At 37.5% G+C, this 17,957-nt stretch overlaps 2 protein-coding genes across 8 annotated transcripts in view; one reads left to right on the top strand and one right to left on the bottom strand.

Moving 5' to 3' along the window:
• LOC108590293 (uncharacterized) overlaps positions 1 to 17,957 on the bottom strand; it is a 249,681-nt gene that overhangs the window by 120,798 nt on the left and 110,926 nt on the right. The window lies entirely within an intron of this gene.
• The window catches only part of IL33 (interleukin 33), a 49,362-nt gene that overhangs the window by 4,299 nt on the left and 27,106 nt on the right, over positions 1 to 17,957 (top strand). Inside the window, exon 1 of one of the 6 annotated variants that reach the window (XM_017973505.4) lies at positions 13,669 to 13,730. The exons of the other annotated variants lie outside the window; for them this stretch is intronic. The gene's annotated coding sequence lies outside the window, so the exon portion shown is untranslated. Of the gene's footprint in view, positions 1 to 13,668; positions 13,731 to 17,957 lie in introns of those variants that run through there. 6 annotated transcript variants of the gene reach the window in all.

Below are 17,957 nucleotides of genomic sequence, written 5' to 3' on the forward strand. Positions count from 1 at the left end.
CCATGCTCAAATCTCAGCCACTTTAACTTCTTAGCCTGCTGGCTTATTAGTAACAATTGTTTAAGAAATGCCATTTAAGCTGTTTACAGTTTCTTTTTAAAGAGAGGACTATATATGCTTTTCTCCAAGTGTTTTTTTTTTTAATTTTTTTTTGAGGAATTGTTACACCCAAACATGAACTTCCTCAAATCTGAATTTATTAGTTCCAAAGTTTTTCCTCCCTTAATTTTATTTTTCCATTATACCTTACACGTCCACATTCTTTAGCAATCCTGTTTCACAACATTTGATCAGTAGCCAGCATAACTGCTTCATATTGGTAAATTATTATTATTTATTTTTGAGACAGAGTCTCTCTGTCATCCAAGCTGGAGTACAGTAGCTCAATCACAAATCACCTCAGCCTCAATATCCTCAGCTCAGGCTATCCTCCCACCTCAGCCTCCTGAATAGCTGGGACTACAAGCATGTGGTGCCCTGCCTGGCTAATTTTTTTACATTTTGTAGAATAAGGTCTCACTATGTTGCCCAGGATGATCTCAAACTCCTGGTCTTAAGTGATCCTTCCACCCCAAAGAGTTGGGAATACAGACACGAGCCACTGTGCCTGACCCATAATTTTTAAGTTTCCTTGAGTAATATTTCATTCTAAACTTTTGAACAAGTTTCAGGCATAGAAATAAATACCAAAATTCATTCTGATATAATTTAGTGACTATCTCCAGCTTCCTATTTTTTCTCCCATAAGAAAAAAGGTCCATATTGCCTGAATGTATAGTGGCATTATTTTTATTAAAGAGGGTGCATTTTTTTGCACTGATTTATTCAAGAGCCATATGGTTTGTGAAACTGTAATCATAATTGTCAGTACGTGGTGGTCATTTAATATAAAAATCAGATGCTATTAACTCAAAAAAGTATAAACTATTTTACAAAAAAGTTTGGAGGATACTATGCTAGGACATGACAGGTAATACATCTGGCTGTCCAATTATTATTACTTTTCATTAAGTCAAGTGGAAGAATTTCTGCTCAGTGTTATAAGGCCTATGAAAGCAAATTCAAAATGTTCAGAAATATTTTTGTCTTTATATTTCTTAATTCATAAAAGTATAAAAATTAGACAGAAGTCTATTATTTTGCCAGCATCCAATTTTTTTTCTAGGCATTTATGGCAAAAGCTGGTAAAACAGCATCTGGGTTTAGACCCACTGGTTCTCCCCGCTTTCTAGGTGAAATCATGTAGCAACTAGTAACCTCAGAGTGACAGTTCACTGTACCTATTTTATGAAAAGTCTCTTGACAAAGGAAAGACTATCAGTTATATTTATTTTTCTGTGCGTCATTGGGTACACTCAAGAAGAAGTCATATCTATCCAGAGCAGGAAAATAATTTAGTCTTATCTTTGGGAAGAAGAGAGGTGTTTAACAGAGTCTTTTCACTTTAGTAGCTTTCACCCTAAGGCCAGCTACCAGGTAAGCAAGGCTGAGACAACTAAGAATTCCACGGAGAAATTATGAAGCCAGCAATATGGGGAATAGCTGGAGCAGCCCATGAAGTAGGGAAGGTGAAAAGCTGATCATACCATCATGGTCAAGCTTCCAGACCTTTGAGTTACATTTTCAGATCACTGCACAAGGCAGTTCTATTAAAACTTTATGGAAATGAAATATCCAGTGTGTAGATTGTAGCTTATTTTATTCAGATAGATGGCCGGGAAGCTTCATATCTAGAAGAAAGCCTCTATACTCTTAAATTTTAAAGAGCTTTTAATAATCTAATTTAATTTTATCTAACAATGCTATGTTTTAGCCGGCAACCATTTAGTTGTACAAGAAAATCACATGCTTTCTACCCAAGTGATATTCAAAATATTTAATAGCTGGCATGCAGCAAAGATAAATAAAAAAGGAACTAGCCTTGGAGCATACCAGCTAAATAACAGCATTGGGAGGGACTCTCATTTTGGCTTTTGACTATGCCAGCTAAAATAGATGATGTGGCAGTGAAAGTATTGTGGAATATATTATGTTTTATAAAACTTTTAATAACCTGTTCTATAATATCAGTTATTTCTGACACTATTCAATAAGCATATCCCAAGTATAAGAAAAAAAAGCCTGCGAAAGTTATACTGTCTGTAACTTTAGTCTTGTCGCAAGGAAAAACTTTCACTTTTTTAGTCAAATTGTTACAATTTAGCACATGGAAGCCCCTTTACACTAGCTCACTTATTCTTTTAATACAACCACAGAATTTTAAATAATGCATCACTGCTTTTAGGCAACAATATCTTTTTAATTTTGAAAGTGTTGATGTTGTATTAATGGATTTTTTTTACTTGGTTGCTACAGTTGTTCCTGGAGGATAGGGAAGTCTGCTTAACGGTTGACTTTATGAATAGAGTATTAACTGAAGTTTGATTTTCTTTCTTTTAAGCTTTTTAATTAAGAAATATATCATACATATAAACTAATACATGGAATGTATATGTAAGTTCTGGAGCAAAATAATAAAACAAATACCTGTGTATTTATCATCCACCTTAAAAAATAGAATATTCCTTATACCTTTGAAGGCTGCTTGGTGTCATTACCTAATTGCATCTCCTTTGATTTCCACCGGAGATAACAACCAAAAATTTGTATTTATTATTCCTTCTTTTACTTTAGGATTTTATGAAGTTTGATTTTCAGTCTTCACAAGTCATTTCATTTTGTCACTATTTGTCCCACAATGACTTAAGGCATGATTTACATGTATATGATATTCATAATCATTTTATAGACAAATTTATATACACAAAATTTTTTATAAACAAACGTAACCAATGTTTTACTGTTTTGCAAAAATAAAATAGTAATAATAGTACTATTACTGGTAATCTGCACTTGTGGCTGGTTTCTGCTACCTTTTCCTTTTGTGGGTTCTCACCATGGTGCCTAGTACTCTTGCTTGCTTTGCAAATTTTGACTGCAGACTACTCATTTGGCCTGAAGGCTTTTCTGTGGGAATGCTTGGTGGTTTGTGTGGCAGCTGAGTTCTTCAAGATAAAATTTATGTTTGCCTTTCCCATTTGCCTTGGGGCACCGCCAACCTAAAACTACTTTATACTTAATTCTCTATTTCAGACTTTTGGAAGCACACAAGTAGTGTGATTTCAGACTATAAACCCATGTAGGGGCTGACTTGCCCTGAGAAGATAAGTTCTTAGAGATATGTATTTCCTTCTAGCTAGGGCTGGAGTTGAGAAAATCAAGGTTTCTGACTGTTCCCTTTTGTGAATGGAGTTTATTTATCTTGATCACATATCTATTGTGAATGTAGCCCTTTGAGAGTCTAGGTTTATGCAGCAACTTCCTGTTAGACTCCCCATCTGAAACATAACCTGGGCTTTATCTCCTGGTCCTGGTACTTTACATAATTTTTCCTCTTTGTCTCTAGGATACAGCAGGCAACTTTAGAAAAGAGCCAAGGTTGCTAGCCTCCCATTCATGCCAGCTCAACATTGTTTGAAAAATATTTTAAAATACTTTTTGTAGCATTTTAGTTGTTTCTATCAGGAGGGCTGTACATAGTAACTAATCCATTATTATGCTGGAAACAGTATATTTGATTCAATATCTTTATAATAAATAAATATAAATGTAAACGTATGAAGCATCTTTAAATTAATAAATTAACGATTCTGTCTTCTTTTATCTATTAGACTTCCATGCAATATTTTTTTTTTCAGAAAAGGATTCTACTCTTTACAAAGTTTTGAAAACTTCTTCCAACCATAAAGTGTAATGCTTTCTCCTTATAATGCTACTAAATCTTCTCTAGCTTGACTACCACTGATGGTGTATGAACTGGGCCTCAGTCTATCACCCACCTTACAGGGTCAAATAATTCAGGTGGCATGGGCCTAATGACATATTTTCAAACTTTTAATTTTGTTTCCTTACCAGCAAAACCTCTTCTACTTAGAAAACTTTCTAGGTAGGAGTTTTCTGCACTAGATGCAGGGGCTAAAGGACGATCTGGAACACAACAGATTTGGATTCCTCCACCCCTTTCCTGAAGCACTTCGTGAACTCTAAAAATGTTTGCTTGGGGTTTCAGCTGTGAGGTCTTGGGCATTTACTTGATCTCTCTGTACCTCAGTTTCCTCATATATAAAAGAGGAATAATAATAATGCTACTCTGACAAGATTGCTGTAATAACTGAATAAGTTAAAATATGTGAAGCACTTAATATAGTCTTGGCACATAGTAAACACTAAATAAGGGCTAATTATAAAAAAATACAGGAGAGCTAGGCACGGTGGCTCATGCCTCTAATCCCAGCACTTGGGGTAACAAAGGCAGGAGGATCACTTGAGGCCAGGAGTTCAAGGTTGCAATCAGCTATGCACTTTAGTCCAGGTTACAGACCGAGACTCTGTCTCTCTCAAAAAAAAAAATACAGGAGAATTTTTATTTAACTCCACATGCTCCTGCTAAATATTTCATACTCCTTTGAATTTTTTTTTTTTTTTTTTAAGACAGAGTCTCACTCTGTCACCAGGCGCCAGGCTGGAGTGCAGTGGCGCAACCTCGGCTCACTGCAACCTCCGCCTCCCGAGTTCAAGCAATTCTTCTGCCTCAGCCTCCCGAGTAGCTGGGACTATAGGTGTGTGCCACCACCCCCAGCTAATTTCTATATTTTAGTAGAGACGGGGTTTCACCATGTTGGCCAGGATGGTCTCCATCTCTTGATCTCGTGATCCGCCTGCCTCAGCCTCCCAAAGTGCTGGAATTACAGGCATGAGCCACTGCATCCAGCCACTCCTTTGAATTTTTACAAAATTCATAATTTGTACATTACTTGTCTAATTTGATGTAAAATGCGTTTAAAAAGTAAAAGAAAAAATGATCTCAACTTTAGAGTTAAACTAAAACCAAAGGTCTCTCTGTTTCATGTTGTATTTTTTTTCCATACATTGCTTTCTTCTAGCACTGAGAGCTTTCTGAATCCATTAAACAACAGCCAGCCATGGTGGCTCACACCTGTAATCCCAGCACTTTGGGAGGCCAAAGTGGAAGGATCACTTGAGACCAGGAGTTTGAGACCAGTCTGGGCAAGAAAGCAAGATCCTGTGTCTACAAAAATAAAAAATTAGCCGGGCATGGTGGCACACGCCTGTATTCCTAGCTACTTGGAAGATGGAGGCAGGAAGATCCCTTGAACCCAGGAGTTCAAGGCTACAGTGAGTTATGATCATGCCACTGCCCTCCAGCCTAGGTGACAGAGCAACACACAGTCTCAAAACAAAAATCAACTTTCAAATATTTGGCTACTAAAGAAAAAAAAAAAACAAGTAAAAGCAAAAACAAAAAATGCTGCAGACTCTGTGGACTTTTCTTTTCACTGTAATTTTGTCCAGCTATAAGGTTAGTGAAAAAGAAAAGAGGAGGTCACAGGGCTGAGGTAGAATGTATGTGTTTTCTGAGGATGGGACCCTTTGCGTGAATAAGGAGCTGGTGCAGCTGCCAGTATAGAAGGGGCTCTGGGAGAAGGAAAGAAATGGGCTAAATGAGGAACCTGTACAGGAGTACAGGAAAGAGTCAAAGGGAGGAAAATGTTTTGAACACAAGGAAACTGAGACCTGGAGAGCTGCAGGGACTTGAGGGAAGGGAGAAAATCCTGGGCCAAAGCTTGGGAAGGGGAGGCCGGTCTATCTCTGCTTCTTCAAAGATTACTACAGACTTGATCCACTGAGGCCCCCAAAGTATGTGAGGCATGGGCAGGCGCCCAGGAGGGGAATAAAACAACTTAAACTGAGTAATTAGAAATGTTCAGTCACACTAAAACTGCAGAGCCACAGGCCAGCTGGAAAGTCAGCTTTTAAAAATGCTTTACAAAGAGGAATGACTCAAGAACAAGAAGACTTGAGTTCTATTAGACTGAGGTATCTAAAACTGTCATTTCTGTAGGTCAAAATGGTGTAGTGCCAACTTCATACAGCTCAACCTGGGATTCTAGCTCCACTACTCTGCAGATCTTTGGGATTTGGGTAGGGTCCCCACATCTGCCTTAGTGGATGATGCCTGCCTTAGTTTATAGGGTATCTGTAAGGACTGATCCAAATTACAGAACACTTGAGTGCCTGCTGTGGATAATTTCTGGGGAAAAAAAAGATGACTAAAGCACAACTCTTACTCCCAAGGACCCAGCAGTGGAGGAGGTAGGAAAACAAAACAGAGTTGGATATGTTATCATAAATATAATATATAAGTCAGGAAGAGAGGATTGATTGTGGGTTGTCAGGGAGATGGTAACATTTGAATTGGGCTGTAAGAGTTAAACAGAAGTTTCCCAGACAAAGGGGAAGAGGTAGCACTAGCAAGAGGAATAGTTTGAGCAAAGCCATGGAGGCGTGAAAGCACATGGTGAATTGAGGAACGGTAAATAGTCTAACGATTCTAAATGTAGAGAGTATGGAGGGAGGGGTAAGATTGGAAAGGTTGATGGGGCAGATAGTGCAAATGTACAAAAATGACTGCATAAGTCTGAATCCAGGAAAACCATGGCAAAGCATAGAAGTGCTTTACAAATGATGAGTACTGTTTACCTTAAAGACATAAAAGAAAGCTTCCCTAAAATCTCACACCATCCCTCCCCTCTTCTCACAAGGGGTTTGGCTTTAATCATAGATTGATCTACTAGATTTCTTTATAGAGTTCTTCCTTTCCCTGGGAGAAGTGTGCTTCCCAGGGCCCAAGAAAGTGGCAGATGGAAACTCTTCAGAGTGGTTGGGGGTAGGCAACAGGAAGTGATCCAGTTTGCATGAGGAGGTTGCTGTCTCATTGTTCCACAAATTTCAATTTTCCCTTCTTCCATATAACTTATTCTAATCTCCCTTAAGAAAGAAGTGAAACTGCTACACCCAAGGGAGTACAGGATTGGTGTGACACCGTCCTCTTTGCTCCCCACCCCCTTTGCTTCCACTTCTGCCCCTTTGCAAAGTCTCCCAAAATGAAGTCATATTGTGTTGGCAAACTTAGTCATGATCCCTATTTCTTCTCCCTATCAGCCAGGATCAGTCTTCTTCCACTGGTTCCACTGGTATTGCTTCCAGTACCCAGCAGTAGGTTCATTCATCCCACCATATGCTTATAGATCCTCTTCCCATTCAAAAGAAAGCAAGCTTGAATGGAAAGTGGTGAATGACATATAAGGCCCTGGGATTCAATTATACCCCATTCTACCAATGTTCCCCATAAACTAAGAGAAAGAGCCAGATAGCCCTAATATCAGATTCTGGCTTTGCTACTTCTTACCTATGTGACCTTTTGCAAGAGCCATTATTTCTTCACTTCTAAAAGGGAGACAATCATATGCAAACTCCAGAATCATGGTGACATTAGAGATAATATATGTAGAGCATCAGTATTACAGAAGACACCCCAACACTGTAGCTACTACTATCATCATTATCATCATCACCACAACTACCATTATTAAGCATCTGAATTAATGCAGACTCCTGCGTGGTCTCATCCCTTCCCTCTTATTGCCCTCCATCTGTTTCTCATGTAACCACAGCACTAGTTTAAAAATAAAAATCAAATCACATCTCATGTTATTCAAAATCCTTCTTTGGCTTCCCAATGCACTCTGAATAAAATCCAAGCTTCTTCCTCTGGCCTCCAGGGCCCAGACCAACTGAGCTTCTGTCTTCTTCTGTCTCCAACCCCTTCACATTATGCTCTCCCCATTGCCCCCTCTGCTCCAGTCACAATGGCCCTCTCTGTTTACTGAGCACTGAGGCTTCCGTCCATCTCAGGGCCTTTGTCCCTGAGGTTTTCTCTTCCCCATGTCTCTTCCCTTTCATATATTCCTCACGTGCTTTCGATGCAGTTTAAATGTCACCTTCTCAGGCTACACTACCTCAGTACCATTCTACTTTATCTTCTTTACCAGTCCAATTCTTATTTATCACTGTTCATTAATAACGTATTTTTACAACTATGAGAGCAACTTCCATCTCTCCAATAGAAAGTAAACTCCAGCGGGGCAAGAGAGTTTGCTTTGTTCAGTACTGTATCCCAGCACCCAGCCCAGTGCTGGAAGTAGTATTTTATTTATTAATGGTTTTAGGCAGCACCCCATGCTGTAGTACAAACAGATGCAAAACCAGCATCATTTGTACCCTGAGGATCTCAGGGGGAGGTTAGGATTTCTTTACAATTCCCAGTTGGATTCCTAGTTAAATTCTTTTCAGAAAATTTAGGTAAATTTTTTTAATTTAAATTCTCTTAAAAGAATTTAACTACTCTCTAGAATATCAAAGGTTAAACTTTCTCTTTTCTGTATTATCTAAATTTTCCATAATGAGTATGCATTTTTAGTAAGAATTTCGCATAAACTGCATTGTAACAAGACCAATCATAGCAAATCAATCTGATTAAATGAATTTATTTTGAAAGTGAAATTAACAATAAAGAAAGGCCAACAGCCAACTTAACATTCTTAAAGGTATTAACATTCTAAAAGTGAGAAATTGTTAATCAAAGATCATTGCCTGACATATAAGAGGTTAGTGATTCAATAAACGATTTTCCAGCTGATCAGACATAGATAACATGACAACATGAAATAAAAATTTTCATGCAGCACCATATGAGTTAATGCTCATGGAAAACACAGTCCCTGTCACGTAATGGGTATTCAATATTTGTTGAATGTAAGTTTCTGGAAGATTTCTCCAGCCAAAGAGGCAATTACACAAATTTGCAACTTTGAAAATAATAATAACTCAGATATTTCTCATTGTTGTTATAGTTGAGAGGTGAAGGACCTACTACTAAATTTCTATTTACATTATTTTATTTAATTATTATGTTATTTATTGACAGATTAAAATCTTTTTGGTTGTTTTCCAAATTTAAATGTATATCATTTCCTCTCAGATGTTCCCCACCCATACACACGCATACTCCTTACTCTCTCCTCCTTTTCTTTCAAAAGCACGATTTCCTATGATTATCTAAAATGTGACTTTTCTCTGGTGATGTCATATTCTCAAAACCCTCTCCATTTTTTTGTGTGCACATTTCCCAGGCCATGTAGAAAAGGTCTTTCTAACCTCAACCCCAACCCTGGGCCCAGTTACTTATACTAATGTCTTTCCTTTCTGGTCACTAGGGACTCTGACCTCTTTTGCAGTTCACTGTTGCCTCTACTGTTATCACCCTTGGTGACTTCATTGTTTGCTTTGATAACTCTTTAACACTATTCAGCAGTTCACCCAAAAAATCTCATTCTGACTACCATCATCATCAGAACATTTGTCTCTAAGATAAGGAACAATGGAATTCTTCTGTTTATGAACAAACTCCCTATATTCTCTAAGACTCTGTTTCAGATATTATCCATTTATCCTTAAAACTTCAAACCAGTGCTTATTTCTGTTCATTTCTGTAACTCTTTCAGAACCTACAATACACAGATTGAAGCCATTTTATAAGACCCTTAAGTTCACATCCCTAGACCTTAAAAGTTCACATCTTCTTTCATTCTCTCACTAGTTCCTCCTCTCCTGCAGGAAGAAGTGTGCCTCCTCCTTTTTAAAGCTGATCCTTCCACTCATGTTTGTTCTTTCCCCCTCTCTTCTCTATCTCCTCTGGAAATATTATATCAGTTTTCCCCTTTTCATAGGCTACCTTCTTTCTGCATTGAAGCATACTCAAAAGTCTCACAACCCAATATAAACATCAATATTAATGACAATAATAACAAACGTATTGAGTTTCTACTTTGCATTAGTTACTGTGTTAGGTGCTGAAAATATATCTTCTCATTTAATTCTTACGAAAACTTAATAAGTTCAAATTATTATGAAATTATCATGGGTAATATAACAATTATTATTATAAAAATTGTCATTATTATGAAGAAGAAACTGAGGCTTCAGATATATCAAGTAACTTGCCCAAGATCACCTAGCTAGTAAGTAGCATCTTCTCTTTTCCACACTACTGTGTAAAGATACCATTCTTTGTTTCTTTGCTCCCTTTCATTACTGTACTATACTTCTTGGAAATGTCTTACTTTCTCCTTCTCCACTCTGTGCAGTCCTCTGGAGTTGTTTTGAGATTCCCACCATACTTAAATGACTCCCTCCAAGTTCTCTTAATCTCCAACTGGGTCTCCATAATGAGTATTACCAACTGTTCCTGCTTTTTGAGACAGTGTTCTCTCTTAGCCTTCATAATATGAACTCCTTTTTTTTCTGCTTCTCTGTCTGGTCTTCTTACTAACTTCTTTTCTCCTCTTTCTCCTTACATGTAAGATATCCCAGAGTTTAATCTTCTCACAGCTTTCTCTTCCTGTTCCACACTCAGCCAAGACAATCTCATTTACTCCCTCACAATCAACTATCATGCCTTCACAAATACCACATGGTAATTTTGGCCTCTGGCAACCCAGTTCCCACTCCCTGCTGAATTGTCCATATAACTGTTCCTCAAATACCTCAAACTCCATCTGCCCCACATCAAACTCATTCCCTGTCCCTCCCCACCTGAGTTTCCTATTATTAACCACTGGAATTATGTCACTTCCCTTCACCACCCTGCTTCCCCTCTTTCCCAGTCCACAGCAGGTACACCCAGATCCAGAAAGAGCTGAGGAGGTATTGTGGTAGACATGCCTCTAAACTGGGAGTGAGACTTGGGTTTTAATCCAGACTCAGCCACTTGGTAACTGTATAACTTAGTGGAACTAGAACTAAAATCTGTGGGGCCCTTACTCACACCAACCTGCAAGGACTCTATGAAGTACCTGTAGCACTCATCATTCTCATCCCTTCCTCATTAGTCTTATTAACATTACCCTCACTAAGTCCTCACTGCTTTTTGACTGGGCTATTTTAATTGGTCTCTTAATGGGTCTTTTCTCCTCCCTCTCCCTTCTTTCCTTCCTTCAGATGGTGCTTCACACAGACATAAAATTAAATTCATAAAACACAATCTAGAAGATGCTTCTCTTTTGCTTTAGAAACTTTCAAAAGATTCATGTTGTCCATAGGATAAAATTCAAACTCCTTATTGTAGCAGTCATAGCCCTCTGTGTACTGGTCCCAACATAACATGTGAAACATCACTTTGTCTGAATTGAATTTCAAATGTATTTATGAGGAAAAAAATCCCAGATGTATTCTTTTTCATTATTTTTATTTTTTTCATTTTTAGAGAAAGGGGCTCACTCTGTGGTCCAGAATGGAGTATAGTGCTATCAGAGCTCACTACAACTTTAAACTCCTGGGGTCAGGTGATCCTCCCACCTTGTCTCCCAAGTAGCTAAGAGAGCAGATGCACATTACCAAGCCCAGCTAAATTAAAAAATTTTTTTTTGTAGAGACAGGGTCTCTTTATGTTGCCCAGGCTGGTCTTAAACTCCTAGCTTCAAGTGGTCCTCCTGACTAGGCCTCCTAATGCACTGGGATTACAGGCATGAGACACACACCCAACCCTAACTTATTCTTTATACCAAAAGTAATAGTGAGTCAATCAAAGATTCATGTATAAAATATTAAACAATGAAGTTTTAGATAATATCATAAGTAAAACTTATAATCTTAAAAGAGGAAAGGTATTTTAGAGCAGAACACAAAACCAGAAGTTCTAAAAGAAAACAATGATTATATTTTACCACATAATATTTGAAAACTTATGTATGGCCAAAAAATGCCATTAGCAAAATCTAAAAATAAATGACACGGGGGAAAAAGCTGTAATGCATATCACAGATAGGGTCTAATTTCTTAGTTTACATACAGTTCTTAAAAATCAATAATTTATAGAAATTGAAATAATACATAATTTTTTTAAAAGATGCTCAGTCCCACTAAATAAAAGAAATATAATTCAAAACTATAAGATAGTTTACACTCTTTAGAAAGGCAAACGTTTCAAAGGTAATGACACTTATTGCTAGGAGGATGGAGAAAAGGGCACTCACCTGGATTGTTGACGAAACTGTAAATTAATACAAGTTTTTGGAAGTCAATTCATCAATATCTGTCAATATATAAGCTACATCTACCCTCTGATTCAGCAATTGCACTACTAGGAGTTTATGCTACCAATGAACTTATAAAGATTTTCAAAGAATCACAATACATACCCACACCCCTACACACACACACACACACACACACACACACACACACACACAGAACTATCAATATTAGAAAGCTAATATTGCAACAATGGCAATATTAGAAAACAAAAACAAAATCTGAAAACAGCCAGTGTTAATCAATAAAAGACTGGTTAAGATATAGTTCTATGATTGAATTCTATTTATAATGTTACTTGTAAAGAATGTTTCTAATATGTGGAAATATTTATAATATGGTGTTAATTAGAAAATGGAAAAATCTTGTATTTGCAGAATGATTCTATTTTTTAAATAAAAGAGAAGTGTATAACTTTTTAAATAGGAAAAGAATGACAGGATCTACAACACATATACTTTCCTGTCATTTACATATTTTCTAAGTGTACATATATCCTTTCTATAATCAGAAAAGAATTACTTAAAATGTTTTCTACTTTCTTTAGAAAAGAGAAAGGAAGCCGGGCGCGGTGGCTCAAGCCTGTAATCCCAGCACTTTCAGAGGCTGAGGCAGGCAGATCACCTGAAATCAGTAGTTCCAGACCAGTCTGGCCAACATAGTGAAATTCCATCTCTACTAAAAACATAAAAATTAAGGCCAGGCACGGTGGCTCAAGCCTGTAATCCCAGCACTTTGGGAGGCCGAGGCGGGTGGATCACGAGGTCAAAAGATCGAGACCATCCTGGTCAACATGGTGAAACCCCCATCTCTACTAAAAATACAAAAAATTAGCTGGTCATGGTGGCGCATGCCTGTAATCCCAGCTACTCAGGAGGCTGAGGCAGGAGAATTGCCTGAACCCAGGAGGTGGAAGTTGCGGTGAGCCAAGATCGCACCATTGCACTCAAGCCTGGGCAACAAGAGTGAAACTCCGTCTCAAAAAAAAAAAGAAAAAAAGAAAAGAGAATGGAAATTGAACAATCTGTGTCCTTCTATATTATGTATTATACAATAAATATTACCAAGAGTCTATATTGTAGAGATTTTTAAAAAGTGAATGTTTAACTATAACTTTATGAAAGTGCTACAGCTAGGTCAGGTGTGGTGACTTACACTTGTAATCCCAACACTTTGGGAGTCTGAAGCAAGAGGATCACTTGAGGTCAGGAGTTCAAGACCAGCCTGGCCAAAATGGCGAAACCCTATCTCTACTAAAAATACAAAAAAATTAGCCAGGTGTGGTGTCACACACCTGTATTCCCAGTACTTGGGAAGCTCAGGCAGAAGAATTGCTTGAATCCAAGGGGCAGAGGTTGCAGTGAGCTGAGATTGTGCCACTGGACTCCAGCCTGGCAGCAGAGAGAGACTCTGTCTCAAAATGAAATGAAATGAAAGTGTTATAGCTAAAATAATCCCTGTTTAGGATCTGACGGTAGGAAGAATACAAGCTCCCACACGTTCTGATGCATTTAACTAGCTCCATCTGCATTGCCTCATACATCAAATGCTGTCATGCAATGTTGCATAATCCATGTATGTGTGTCTATATAAGTAGAACTGGGATGTAACTGCCTTAACTACTACAATTGCTGACTACAGGAAACCACATCATCTGAGATTAGCACTTTGTAACTTAGGTGAGTATCATAACCAGTGTTCAGGGATATTTACTGTATGTCACTGAGAATAGCAGCAAAAAAGAACCGGTAATGTTTATATTGCCATATGATCCAAAATATTTCTGAGGTAAAAACAGGAGAGTATTGAGTAAATTTTAGTCTTAAAAAAATGGTGAAAAGAGTGATCAAGGCAAAGAATTTGCAGGTTATTGAAGAAAATACTTTTTCGGAATAGGATTTGAAAATATTCCCGGACTATGCTTTTAACTTATCATGTGGTTCTACAAAGGGTGTTGACTTTCTTTGTGCCAGTGACTTCATTGTAATTGTGGTATTTTCAGTTTCTCTATCTTGCTCAATTATGCAAGTTAATACTGGTTTAAGGCAAAGTTCTTCCAAGTTCATTCTCTGAAACTAGTCCATGAGAGTGATAAGAGGGGAGAAAAAGGTAATGAAATCAAATAACTACTGAAAACAATTAATTAAACAAGGTACCCATGATTATTCAATAAAGGACAATCAACACCTTTTCTATGCTAAAATGAGTCTGACTCTCCAAAAGATAGGATGTAGACTGGAACATTTCCTATATTTATTTGAAAATGTAACTTTTTATTAAAATATTCTAAGATTATTAAAAAGAAAAAATAATTTTTTTTAATGATGAAGAATTGTTTTTTCTAGGATATAAGTATCCTTGGGTAAAAGAGAAAACAAACAACATCACGGCAATGTAATTTTTACATTAGTAAAGTGTTACTTCATTATCTACTGTGTGTAGGGTACTATATAAACTATTTTATGTACAAGTTAAAATGTAACTACAATTAGGTTCCCTATCTTATTATTCCAAATGTGTGATTGCAAATTAACTACCATATAGAGAAATTTATTATTTCAAATAAGTTGGACAATTGCTTTGTGTATAAGAAAGGCTGAGTGTTTGGAGTTAAATTCCCAGTTCTGACTATTTTTTCCTATTTTGAGGAGAAAAGGGAGAAAGAATGGAGGGAGACAGGATAGGAAAATACTGGCATCAAGGTGTCAGGAGGCTAGGTTCTGTTTCTGGTTCTGTTTCATAATCCTAGGCAAGGCACTTAATCTTCAGAGTTTCAGTCTACTCCTCTGTAAAGTCAGGGACTCAGTAAAATGATATGTAGATCCTCTGCTTCTAAGCATTATTGATCAACAAAGGTAGGAGAATCCAAGGAAGAAAATAAGGGTTAATGTGAAGTATTTAAGCTGTGCTCCCACATTTACTCCCATGGCAAGATTGAGGGGCAGAATAGGTAGTCTTCAACTGGCTGACCATTGAGGATTTTGCACATGGGACTGGATGTAAACAGGTAGCATGCACATATGGTTATAGCAGTTCTACCTAGACAAGATCATTGGAGTTTTAGCCTCCAGAGGTTTGTCCAGGGACAAAATATGTGTGCATAAAGTTTATCTTCTAATGAGTCCTCTAACCCAGGAACTCAATGTTCCTCTTTTAACTACTAGAAGAGATTATTCATATGAAATTTGTAAGAGATTTAAGTTGTAACCACTGCTGGGATAATTTGGTTTGCTTGTTTATAATTAAGCAGAACAAGAGGCCAATACTTAAAAAATGAAGCAATGATTATTGACAGAATTTCAGGCAATGTCAGAGAGTTTAAGCCTAGAGAATAAGTCCTGCTCTCTCCACAAACCACTGCAATAGTGTCATACCCTGATGCTGAAGCCAGATTGCAGAACCATACTAAGAGAATGTGGAATTTTCTGCAATTTATGAAACAGAACTCCATATTTTTTCAGTATGACTCAGTGACCCAGCATGATCATCAAGGTATTGCATCGATAGACATTCCTCGCTTGAATCAAGTATTAAATTGGAGGTTGCAAGATAGTCATTTGTCTAATTCTGAGAGAGAAAGACGGAAAAAACCAGCTAGGCAGATAGTTAGGGCAAAGTCCTCTGGAGAACTTTTCTTCTAACCAAGAGTGGCCTGAGAGATCAAGCTGCAAACATAGATAAGGAAGCAAGCTCCAGCGCAAAAGAGTGCCTTCTGTGTAATCAGCAAGTTTCACATACGTTCAGTGGGCCTCGGTGAACACATTCGTTTTTTGGATATACTCAAATAAGGAAGCTTGCTCAGGAGGGCTTGCTTGGAACATGCCTATAGCTACACAGATAGGATTTACACTGAGATAGGCATGCCCACAATGGAGGATTCTACCCCCTAACACGTGCATAGTAAGGGAAGTCAAACAACATGGAGTAACTTAGGCTACCAGCTCACATTAACACTAGAAGGAAAGGGTTGATGTTGTCAGGAATTCACACCTTCTGCAGATGACACACCTAGTCCTAACCAGTTTGTCACACCTTATGTAAATAAAGCACCCCCTCCCTACTGGCTCCTTTATAAAAACTCTTGTATTCCACTATAGAATAGCAACCCTTTTTCGGGACCAGGAATTCACACCTTCTGCAGATGACACACCTAGTCCTAACCAGTTTGTCACACCTTATGTAAATAAAGCACCCCCTCCCTACTGGCTCCTTTATAAAAACTCTTGTATTCCACTATAGAATAGCAACCCTTTTTCGGGACCCCTCTCTGCACAGAGAGCTTTCTCTTTCTTTTGTTTTTTAAACTTTTGCTTTAACCTCACCCTTGGTATGTCTGCATTCCTTGATTTCCTCAGTCATGAGTTCAAGAACTCCAGGTGGTACCCCAGACAATGAGGCCAGTTTCAATTCTATTATTCCTTCTATAATGAGTAGACCCCTCCCTGTTCATTGAATTCTTGAGAAACACTATGAACTTATGAGTTTCTTTAAATGCTTTATAGTCAATTACCACCATTATTCTTTTTGATCCTCAAATTGTGGCAAGTTCGGCCAGCAGGAGATCTTTCCCAGTGGCTCATGCATATGCTTCTGACACAACTGCACTAGTTTTTTAGTGACTCTGCTTTCTGACACAACAGGATGTTCCATGTTCACCACTACTTTACCAGCTCCAGATCTGGAGCTCTGGTTCCTTTCAGTTGAGAAAGTATTAAGAAACTAAGATATGAGCACACTGATATTGCTGACACAAATTTAACATTCCACAGGTTTTCTCATGACTTCTTTTATGTTTGTATCTTCTTTCCCTTACAATCAAACACCATTTAACATATCTGCTTATTTCCTCTAAAGTATAACACAACAGTCTCAGAATTGCAGTACCAATATTTCCACTGTCTACAAAAAGAGTCAAACTTTGTAAAATAGTTGAAGAGATTTTTTCTGAGCCAAATATGAGTGACCATGGCCCGTGACAAAGCCTTCAGGAGGTCCTGAGAACACATGCCCAAGATGGTCAGTGTGCAGCTTAGTTTTACACATTTAGGGAGACATGAGACTTCAATCAAATACATTTAAAAAATACATTCGTTTGGTCCAGAAAGGTGGGACAACTTGAAGCGTGGGGTGAAGGGTTCCAGCTGGGACATCTTCCCAGCGAGGGATAAAAGACTACAGTCAACTGGGATCAATAGAAAGGAATGTCTGGGTTAAAATAAACGATTGTGGAAACCAAAGTTCTTATTTGCAGAGGAAGCCTTCAGGTTGTAGGCTTCAGAGAGAATAGGTTATAAAATGGCAAGTGTAATACAGCGATATTTGTGTATCTAAACATATGTAAACACAGAAAAAGTAAAGAAAGTAAAGTAAAAATATGGTATGAAGATTAAAAAATGGTACACTTGTACAGGGCACTTAACCATAAATGGAGCTTGCAGGACTGGGAAATGAGTCTAGGTGAGTCAATGAGTGAACAGTGAGTGAACGTAAAGGCCTAGGTCATTACTGTGCATGACAATGGACTTTATGATCACTGTACACTTAGGCTACACTAAATTTATTTAAAAGTTTTTTTTTAATAATACATTAACTTTCCTTACTATAACTTTTTTACTTTATAAACATTTAATTTTTTAAATGTTTTGACTCTTGTAATATCTATCACTTACCTTAAAACCAAACATCATATAGCCATACAAAGATTTCTTCCTTTATATCCTTATTCTATAAGCTTTCATCTATTTTTAAATTTTTTTTAATTTTAATGTTTTACTTTTTAAGCTTTTTCCTTAAAATCTAAGACACAAACACACACACTAGCCTAGGGCTACACAGGGTCAGGATCATTAATATCACTGTCTTTCACTTCCATATCTCATCCTACTGGAAGTTTTTCAGGGGCAATA

Source organism: Callithrix jacchus, chromosome 1, assembly GCF_049354715.1.
Source record: "Callithrix jacchus isolate 240 chromosome 1, calJac240_pri, whole genome shotgun sequence".
In the NCBI taxonomy this organism is placed as follows: domain Eukaryota; kingdom Metazoa; phylum Chordata; class Mammalia; order Primates; family Cebidae; genus Callithrix; species Callithrix jacchus.